This window comes from Leptonotus elevatus, chromosome 1 (genome assembly GCF_054856555.1).
Source record: "Leptonotus elevatus isolate MCC_2025b chromosome 1, RoL_Lele_1.0, whole genome shotgun sequence".
Taxonomy (NCBI): domain Eukaryota; kingdom Metazoa; phylum Chordata; class Actinopteri; order Syngnathiformes; family Syngnathidae; genus Leptonotus; species Leptonotus elevatus.
In genome coordinates, this window is record NC_141239.1 from 19,543,592 (window position 1) to 19,554,874 (window position 11,283).

Genomic DNA, 11,283 nt, shown 5'->3' on the forward strand with positions numbered 1-11,283 from the left:
TTTGTAACTAAAATTTTTGCTCAAGACAAAAAAAAAGAAAAAGGAATTTAAGATCGTATCTCGAAAAATTCCTATGTTAGGTCACTTTTAAGTCGAGCTACCACTTAATTAATTTGTTCCATCCCACAAGTATAAAGCAAATTTTGATATGTTAGAAGAAGTATTTGTTGGTATTATTCATAAAATAAAATGTGTAGTCAACCCAAAATGTAGCTTTACAATACGTTGTATGTGCCCCCATTAGTCTAAACACTACCTTCTGATTAATGTTGTGTTTGTGGAATATGAGTTAAGCAGCAAAATCCATATATATATATTTTTTTATCCATCTCAGGAGGCGGCCATTTTGCCACTTGCTGTTGACTGAAAATGGCATCACAGCTGCTCAGGTTTCAGGTAAAAATCAATTGCAGCTCAACTTCAAAGCCCTGAGTAATTATGATGTCATTTTCTGTCTACAACAAATGGCAACTTGGCCGTCCCTGAGATAGAATTTTCTTTTTTTAAGTGGATTTTGCTGCTTAACTCATATTCCACAAACACAATATTAATCAGGAACGCCATATTTAACCCTCCTGTTTTGTTTTTATGAGAGGATAAATAATAATGTTGCCCCGGGGTCACTTTGACCCATGTTTAGTCATCCAAAAGTGTCAGAAATGTGTATAACCCAAATTCATTCCTTAATTTTAACCAGTGTGTTATGTTCATATCTCAGGAACAGCAATAATGTTTCTGGGTCAAAATGACCCGGAGGCGTATTTATCCTAAATAAACTTCAGAAACGTTTGTCTGTGTGTGTGTTACTAATAACAAAGACAATATTTCATTTGCACTGATTTTTTTCCGGAACAGCAAAAATAATCCTGGGTTTTGTTTAATTATAAATATTAAAAAATCTGAAATTTTAAACATTTCAACAAATTTTTTTAAATCTCTCTTTAACGCCATCACTAACAATTTCAATCAGTATTTTTTCTCACAGATCACGCTACCGAGATTTATTTCCGATATTTATTTTAAGTGACAAAAATACTTTAACAAAAGTGTCCACAAATTCAATTCTTATTGAATATGTTGAATGCCAGTATACGTAAAAAGCCAAGCACTATCAACATTTACTTTAACTTTCAAATGGGTCAGTTTGACCCACAACATAACAGGAGGGTTAACTGAAAATAATCATGAATTTGACACTCCACAAAGAAGAATGTTATTTAAAGCCCTTCCTAATTTGAAAGATAAAAAAAAAATTGCCAAGCATATGAAATGAGGTTAAAAAAAATCTCTCTCAATAACATCTAGTATCTTTCTAATGCCTACGCATATGAGCTTTGATAATATGTCCGCTTAAAGCCTAGGGTTGGAATATATTCCACCGAGTCATCCTGGGGCTTTCCATGTCCTCCGACAAGAGGCACTAGCTCGCAAGCCAATAGGCTTCTGGAGGCCGTCCATACTTTGTTACTGTACTTTTTTGTATGTATGTATATATATATATATATATATATATATATATATATATATATATATATATATATATATATTTGTATGTATTTTTATAATTTGTTTACCTAAATATTTATACATATTTTAAGACTTTTTACTTATCTTCCCTACATTTGAACACATTTATATTTTTACTTTCTATTTCTTACTTTGTCAAAATCGGCTCGTTACTTTTTCAACCGCCACGGATGACAACGTAATGCAAAAAACATACAGTAATAGTAAATAGAGAGTGATCAAGTCAACTGCAGTTGAAATTTTGAAGTATTGATTGAAATGTTGGGGTCTTATCAAATGGAGAGAATAAAAGACACAAATGATAGTGAATCAGGGAGCATTAACGACACTAACATATTTGGAGAAGCAAGCTTATCCCCATTCATGATCTTATTGAAGATAATTCTTGGTTGGAGTCAGCTACAATAATGATGGCAACTGTGTTGTGTCTTGTGCCACCCTAAAACCGCCAGCTTCTGGTGTTCAAAAATCTCAACTTTATTTATAAAACACTTTAAAACAAGCATTGCTGTATACAAAGTGCTGTACATGCAGTAAAAGATAAGTAAAACAAGAACAACAACAAAACATTGTAAGTACAGGTCAAATGTATTGTTTCAGTTGCTATTACTTCAATTTTGTTTGTTTTTTAAGTCAGTCAAGCGCACATTTTGATTGCAAAACCTGACTGATACTGTTGAGCAATGAAATCCGTTTTACTGTAGAAGCTCTCTGAAGAAAAAATGCCTTGTGCTGTTGTTGGCTGTAAGATGGGATAACTAAAATGGCAGGAAAAGCATACTAGAACATATTAACTTTATTTAGGATTAATGATTTTTGGCATGTGTGTCCTTACTGCCATTTAGCATGAAATTGAATGTGACTTGTTAATTTTGAACACAGCCACATCCCTAGTTATAAGAGGGTGTGCACACTTGTGCAACATCTCATTATTATTATTATTATTATTATTGTTATTATTATTAACATTATTATTATTATTATTATTTCATTTGAGTTGTACAAGTTAGGTCACATTAACTAATTTGCTCCCAAAAACATATAAACACGTTCTATTTTAAATATGGCTATTGTCCCAAAAACGTATATTGACACGATTTTAATGGGTGGGTTATATGCAAGCGCATACAGAACGCTTTGATGCAGCTTGGGCCATGTTGCAAAAAAGCTCTTTCCCCAATGTTTTAAACAGATTTGTGAATAATGATGAAACTTAGCTATATTCTAATGCTAATTGCTGCAAAACGGAAACAGATATAAATATACTTTTTTTTCCTGATGAAAAAAAGAGATTCGAATCTTTCTTTTCGTAGGTTCCATGTTTTTATAGCAATGAGTAATAAGCGGTTAAGAAGATGGATGGATGGATGGATAAAACACAATATTCTGTAGGCCTTGCAAAATCAGTCTAAGTCCAGTAAAACAGCCGGGAGCGAAGGGGGTTGCTTCAGTGAAAATGGCTGGGAGTGAATGAGTTCATGGTGGAAAAAAGTTCTAAAAGAATTTATCCTTGTTCTCATTATTTTCCTTTGAACAGAGGTGTGTAGACTTTTTATATCCACTGTAGCCCATGATTTAAAAAATATATTGTTTTCAAATGGGTATTTACTATTTAATATATTGACAGTAAAATTTCATTTTGACTTTTGTACTTAAGTACATTACAGAGTGTCCTTTTTACTTAAAGAGCTATTCTTGTCTACTCTGCCCCAGTTAGCATGACAAATGACATTTTTCGGAATTTGGTGTACCATTGATTGCTCAGTGAGTTTTGCCTAGCAACAAGACCCCAAATATGTCACCTGGACGGGAACCATAATTTGACATAAATTTGTTTTGTAATTCTTAGACACGTGTGACATTCACCAAAGAACAAGAAGACATCAACTTGTCCTTAAAGTATCTTTTACGCAAGGGAATTACAAGAATGCCTCCACCTAAAATAATATTCATAAAGTTTAGGATGTTGTGCATTCCTGGGAGCAATCACTTTGGATCTTCAATAAACTGTTTGAGAAATATAGCTTTAGGGGGGGACAAAAAGTGGTTTTGTGGCACAACTTGCCCCCAGTGCGGGGTAGGTTGTGCCATTTGTCAGAATTCAGTGGGTTAAATTGTGCCATTGATAACTGAAGTAAAAAAAATAATTTTAATCTCACAAACGATAATGCTATATAAAAGGAAGACAAATTCAATACAAATATTTGGTTTGCAGGAGTCAGTGAGTAAGGGTTTCAAACTAGGGTTTTACATTAGGGTTAGGGTTTCAAATTAGGGTTTTACATTAGGGTTAGGGTTTCAAATTAGGGTTGGGGTTTCAAACTAGGGTTTTACATTAGGTTAGGGTTTCAAACTAGGGTTTTACATTAGGTTAGGGTTTCAGACTAGGGTTTTACTATAGGGTTAAGGTTTCAAACTAGGGTTTGAAATTAGGATTAGGGCTTCAAACTAGGGTTTTATTTTAGGGTTAGGGTTTCAAACAAGGGTTTCAAACTAGGGGTTTACATTAGGGTTGGGGTTTCAAACTAGGGTTTATATTAGGGTTAGGGTTTCAAACTAGGGTTTTAGATTAGGGTTAGGTTTTCAAATTAGGGTTTTACATTAGAGTTAGGATTTCAAACTAGTGTTTCAAATTAGGGTTAGGGCTTCAAACTAGGGTTTTACATTAGGGTTAGGGTTTCAAACTAGGGTTTTACATTAGGGTTAGGGTTTCAAACTAGTTTTTCAAATTAGGGTTGGGGTATCAAACTAGGGTTTTACATTAGGGTTAGGGTTTCAAACTACGGTTTCAAATTAGGTTTGGGGTTTCAAACTTGGGTTTTACATTAGGGTTAGGGTTTCAAACTAGGGTTTCAAATTAGGGTTAGGGTTTCAAACTAGGGTTTTAATTTAGGGTTAAGGTTTCAAACTAGGGTTTTATATTAGGGTTAGGGATTCAAACTACGGTTTTACATTAGGGTTAGGGTTTTAAACTAGGGTTTAACATGAGGGTTAGGGTTTCAAACTAGGCTTTTACATTAGGGTTAGGGTTTCGAACTAGGGTTTAATATTACGGTTTCCAAATAGGATTAGGGTTTCAAACTAGGGTTTTTACTTTAGGGTTAGGGTTTCAAACTCGGGTTTTACTTTCGGGTTATGGTTTCAAACTAGGGTTTTAAATTAGGGTTGGGGTTTCAAACTAGTAATTTTCCAATAGGGTTGGGGTTTCAAACTAGGGTTTTACATTAGGGTTAAGATTTCAAACTAGGGTTTCAAATTAGGGTTAGGGTTTCAAACTAGGGTTTCAAATTAGGGTTTCAAACTAGGGTTTTACATTAGGGTTAGGGTTTCAAACTAGTTTTTAAAATTAGGGTTGGGGTTTCAAACTAGGGTTTCAAATTGGGGTTAGGGTTTCAAACTAGGGTTTCAAATTAGTGTTGGGGTTTCAAACTAGTATTTTCCAATAGGGTTGGGGTTTCAAACTAGGAATTCAAATTAGGGTTGGGGTTTCAAACTAGGCTTTTACATTAGGGTTAGGGTTTCAAACTAGGGTTTTATATTACGGTTTCCAAAGAGGATTAGGGTTTCGAAATAGGTTTTTACTTAAGGGTTAGGATTTCAAACTAGGGTTTCAATTTAGGGTTTCAAATTAGGGTTGGGGTTCCAAACTAGGGTTTTACATTAGGGTTTCAAACTAAACCCTAATGTAAAACCCTAGTTTGAAACCCTAACCCGTATTTGAAACCCTAGTTTGAAACCCTAACCCTAATGTTAAACCCTAGTTTGAAACCCTAACCCTAATGGAAAACCCTAGTTTGAAACTCCAACCGTAATTTGAAACCCTAACCCTAATGTAAAACCCTAGTTTGAAACCCAAACCCTAATTAGAATTCCTAGTTTGAAACCCTAACCCTAAAGCAAAACCCTAGTTTGAAACCCTAACCCTAATTTGAAAACTTAGTTTGAAACCCCAACCTTAATTTGAAACGCTAGTTTGAAACTCTAACCATAAAGTAAAACCCTAGTTTAAAAACCCTAACCCTAATGTTAAACCCTGGTTTGAAACCCTAACTGTAATTTGAAATTCTAGTTTGAAACCCTAACCCTAATGTAAAACCCTAGTTTGAAACATCAAGCCTAATTTGAAACCGTAATTTGAAACTCTTACCCTAATGTAAAACGCTAGTTTGAAAGCCCAAATTTTTTTTTTAAAACATATATTGATACCCTAAACCTAATGTATAACCCTAGTTTGAAACCCCAACCCTATATTGAAAAACTACTTTGAAACCCTAACCCTAATGTAAAAACCTAGTTTGAAACCCTAACCCTAAAGTAAAACCCTAGTTTGAAACCCTAACCCTAATTTAAAACCCTAGTTTGAAACCCTAATTTTAAACTCTAGTTTGAAACCCAAACCCTAATTTGAAACCCTAGTTTGAAACCCCAACCCTAATTTGAAAACCTATATTGATACCCTAACACTAGTGTAAAACCCTAGTTTGAAACCCTAACCCTAAAGTAAAACCCTAGTTTGAAAGCCTAACCAAAATTTGAAACCCTAGTTTGAAGCCCCAACCCTAATTTGAAAAACTAGTTTGAAACCCTAACCCTAATTTAAACCCCTAGTTTAAAAACCCTATCCCTAATTTGAAACCCTAGTTTAAAACCCTAACCCTAATGTTAAACCCTAGTTTTAAACTCTAATCCTATTTGGAAACCCTAATATAAAACCCTAGTTTGAACCCCTTACCCTAATGTAAAACCCTAGTTTGAAACCCTAACCATAATGTTAAACCCAAGTTTGAAACCCTAACCCTAAGGTAAAACCCTAGTTTGATTTTCCAACCCTAATTTGAAACCGTAATTTGAAACCCTAACCCTAATGTATAACCCTAGTTTGAAAACCCAAACCCTAATTTAAAAATCTAGTTTGAAACCTTAACCCTAATGTAAAACCCTAGTTTGAAAACCTAACCCTAATGTAAAACCCTAGTTTGAAACTCAAACCCTAATTTGAAAATCTAATTCGAAACCCTAACCCTAATATAAAACCCTATTTTGAAACCCCAACCCTATATTGAAAAACTACTTTGAAAACCTAACCCTAATGTAAAAACCTAGTTTGAAACCCTAATCCTAATTTTAAACTCTAGTTTGAAACCCAAACCCTAATTTGAAACCCTAGTTTAAAACCCCAACCCTAATTTGAAAACCTATATTGAAACTCAAACCCTAATTTGAAAATCTAATTCGAAACCCTAACCCTAATATAAAACCCTATTTTGAAACCCCAACCCTATATTGAAAAACTACTTTGAAAACCTAACACTAGTGTAAAACCCTAGTTTGAAACCCTAACCCTAATGTAAAACCCTAGTTTGAAACCTCAACCCTAATTTGAAAAACTAGTTTAAAACCCTAGTTTGAAACCCTAAGCCTAAAGTAAAACCCTACTTTGAAACCCTAACCCTAATTTGAAACCCTAATTTGAAACCCTAACCATAATGCAAAAACCTAGTTTGAAACCCTAACCCTAATGCAAAACCCTAGTTTGAAATCCAAAAACTAATATAAAACCCTAGTTTGAAGCCCCAACCCTAATTTGAAAAACTAGTTTGAAACCCTAACCCTAATTTAAACCCCTAGTTTAAAAACCCTATCCTTAATTTGAAACCCTAGTTTGAAACCCTAACCCTAATGTAATACCCTAGTTTGAAACCCTAATTTGAAACCCTAGTTTGAAACCCTACCTCTAATTTGAAACCCTGGTTTGAAACCCTAACCCTAATGTAAAACCCTAGCTTGAAACCCCAACCCTAATTTGAAACAATAGTTTAAAACCATAACAATAAAGTAAAACCCTAAAATAAAACCCTATTTTGAAACCCTAACCCTAATGTAAAACCCTAGTTTGAAACCCTAACCCTAGTTTTAAACCCTACTTTGAACCCTAACCCTAGTTTAAAACCCTACTTTGAAACCCTAACCCTAGTTTAAAACCCTAATTTGAAACCCAAATCCTAGTTTTAAACCCTATTTTGAAAGCCTAACCCTAGTTTAAAACCCTACTTTGAAAACCTAACCCTAGTTTTAAACCCTACTTTGAAACCCTAACCCTAGTTTAAAACCCTAATTTTAAACCCTAACCCTAGTTTTAATCCCTATTTTGAAAGCCTAACCCTAGTTTAAAACCCTACTTTGAAACCCTAACCCTAGTTTAAACCCCTACTTTGAAACCCTCACCCTAGTTTAAAACCCTACTTTGAAACCCTAACCCTAGTTTTAAAACCTACTTTGAAACCCTAACCCTAGTTTAAAACCCTACTTTGAAACCTTAACCCTAGTTTAAACCCCTACTTTGAAACCCTAACCCTAGTTTAAACCCCTACTTTGAAACCCTAACCCTAGTTTTAAAACCTACTTTGAAACCCTAACCCTAGTTTTAAAACCTACTTTGAAACCCTAACCCTAGTTTAATTCCCTACTTTGAAACCCTAACCCTAGTTTTAAACCCTACTTTGAAACCCTAACCCTAGTTTAAAGCCCTACTTTAAAAACCCTAATGCTAGTTTTAAACCCTACTTTGAAACCCTAAACCTAGTTTTAAACCCCTACTTTGAAACCCTAACCTTAGTTTAAAACCCTACTTTGAAACCCTAACCCTAGTTTTAAACCCTACTTTAAACCCTAACCCTAGTTTAAAACTCTACTTTGAAACCCAAACCCAAGTTTTAAACCCTACTTTGGAACCCTAACCCTAGTTTTAAACCCTACTTTGAAACCCTAACCCTAGTTTTAAACCCTATTTTGAAACCCTAACCCTAGTTTAAACCCCTAATTTGAAACCCTAACCCTAGTTTAAACCCCTACTTTGAAACCCTAACCTTAGTTTAAACATTTACTTTGAAACCCTAACCCTAGTTTAATTCCCTACTTTGAAACCCTAACCCTAGTTTTAAACCCTACTTTGCAACCCAAACCCTAGTTTAAAGCCCTACTTTCAATTCTTAACCCAAGTTTAAACCCCTACTTTGAAACCCTAACCTTAGTTTAAACATTTACTTTGAAACCCTACACTAGTTTAAACCCCTACTTTAAAAACCCTAACGCTAGTTTTAAACCCTACTTTTGAAACCCTAGTTTAAAAACCTACTTGGAAACCCTAACCCTAGTTTTAAACCCTACTTTGAAACCCTAACCCTAGTTTTAAACCCTACTTTGAAACCCTAACCCTAGTTTAAAACCCTAATTTGAAACCCTAACCATAGTTTTAAACCATCTTTTGAAAAACTAACCCTAGTTTAAAACCCTACTTTAAAACCCTAACCCTAGTTTAAAGCCCTACTTTTGAAACCCTAGTTTAAAAACCTACTTGGAAACCCTAACCCTAGATTTAAACCCTAATTTGAGACCCTAACCCTAGTTTAAACATTTACTTTGAAACCCTAACCCTAGTTTAAAGCCCTACTTTGAAACCCTAACCCTAGTTTTAAACCCTACTTTGAAACCCTAACTAGTTTAAAGCCCTACTTTGAAGCCCTAACCCTAGTTTTAAACCCTACTTTGAAACCCTAACCCTAATTTTAAACCCTACTTTGAAACCATAACCCTAGTTTTAAACCCTACTTTGAAACCCTAACCCTAGTTTAAAACCCTAATTTGAAACCCTAACCCTAGTTTAAAACCCTACTTTGAAACCCTAACCCTAGTTTTAAAACCTATTTTGAAAGCCTAACACTAGTTTAAAACCCTACTTTGAAACCCTAACCCTAGTTTTAAACCCTACTTTGAAACCCTAACCCTAGTTTTAAACTCTACTTTGAAACCCTAACCCTAGTTTTAAACCCTACTTTGAAACCCTAACTCTAGTTTTAAACCCAACTTTGAAACCCTAACCCTAGTTTAAAACCCTAATTTGAAAACCTTACCCTAGTTTTAAACCCTATTTTGAAAGCCTAACCCTAGTTTTAAACCCTACTTTGAAACCCTAACCCTAGTTTATAACCCTACTTGGAAACCCTAACCCTAGATTTAAACCCTATTTTGAGACCCTAACCCTAGTTTAAAACCCTAATTTGAAACCCTAACCCTAGTTTTAAACCCTATTTTGAAAGCCTAACCCTAGTTTAAAACCCTACTTTGAAACCCTAACCCTAGTTTAAAGCCCTACTTTGAAACCCTAACCCTAGTTTTAAACCCTACTTTGAAACCATAACCCTAGTTTTAAACCCTACTTTGAAACCCTAACCCTAGTTTAAAACTCTACTTTGAAACCCTAACCCTAGTTTTAAACCCTACTTTGAAACCCTAACCCTAGTTTTAAACCCTACTTTGAAACCCTAACCCTAGTTTAAAACCCTACTTTGAAACCCTAACCCTAGTTTAAAACCCTAATTTGAAACCCTAACCCTAGTTTAAAACCCTAATTTGAAACCCTAACCCTAGTTTTAAACCCTATTTTGAAAGCCTAACCCTAGTTTAAAACCCTACTTTGAAACCCTAACCCTAGTTTTAAACCCTACTTTGAAACCCTAACCCTAGTTAAAAACTCTACTTTGAAACTCTAACCCTAGTTTTAAACCCTACTTTGAAACCCTAACCCTAGTTTTAAACCCTACTTTGAAACCCTAACCCTAGTTTAAAACCCTACTTTGAAACCTTAACCCTAGTTTAAAACCCTAATTTGAAACCCTAACCCTAGTTTTAAACCCTATTTTGAAAGCCTAACCCTAGTTTAAAACCCTAATTTGAAACCCTAACCCTAGTTTTAAACCCTATTTTGAAAGCCTAACCCTTGTTTTGAACCCTACTTTGAAACCCTAACCCTACTTTAAAACCCTAATTTGAAACCCTAACCCTAGTTTAAAACCCTAATTTGAAACCCTAACCCTAGTTTTAAACCCTATTTTGAAAGCCTAACCCTAGTTTAAACCTCTACTTTGAAACCCTAACCCTAGTTTAAACCCCTACTTTGAAACCCTAACCCTAGTTTTAAACCCTACTTTGAAACCCTAACCCTAGTTTTAAACCCTACTTTGAAACCCTAACCCTAGTTTTAAACCTTACTTTGAAACCCTAACCCTAGTTTAAACCCCTACTTTTAAAAACCCTAATGCTAGATTTAAACCCTACTCTGAAACCCTAACCCTAGTTTTAAACCCCTACTTTGAAACCCTAACCCTAGTTTAAAACTCTACTTTGAAACCCTAACCCTAAATTTAAACCCTACTTTGAAACCCTAACCCTAGTTTAAAACCCTAATTTGAAACCCTAACCCTAGTTTAAAACCCTAATTTGAAACCCTAACCCTAGTTTAAAACCCTTATTTGAAACCCGAACCCTAGTTTAAAACCCTAATTTGAAACCCTAACCCTAGTTTTAAACCCTATTTTGAAAGCCTAATCCTAGTTTAAAACCCTACTTTGAAACCCTAACCCTAGTTTAAACCCCTACTTTGAAACCCTAACCCTAGTTTTAAACCCTACTTTGAAAACCTAACCCTAGTTTTAAACCCTACTTTGAAACCCTAACCCTAGTTTTAAACCCTATTTTGAAAGCCTAACCCTAGTTTAAAACCCTACTTTGAAACCCTAACCCTAGTTTAAACCCCTACTTTGAAACCCTAACCCTAGTTTTAAACCCTACTTTGAAACCCTAACCCTAGTTTAAAACTCTACTTTGAAACCCTAACCCTAGTTTTAAACCCTACTTTGAAACCCTAACCCTAGTTTAAAACTCTACTTTGAAACCCTAACCCTAGTTTTAAACCCTACT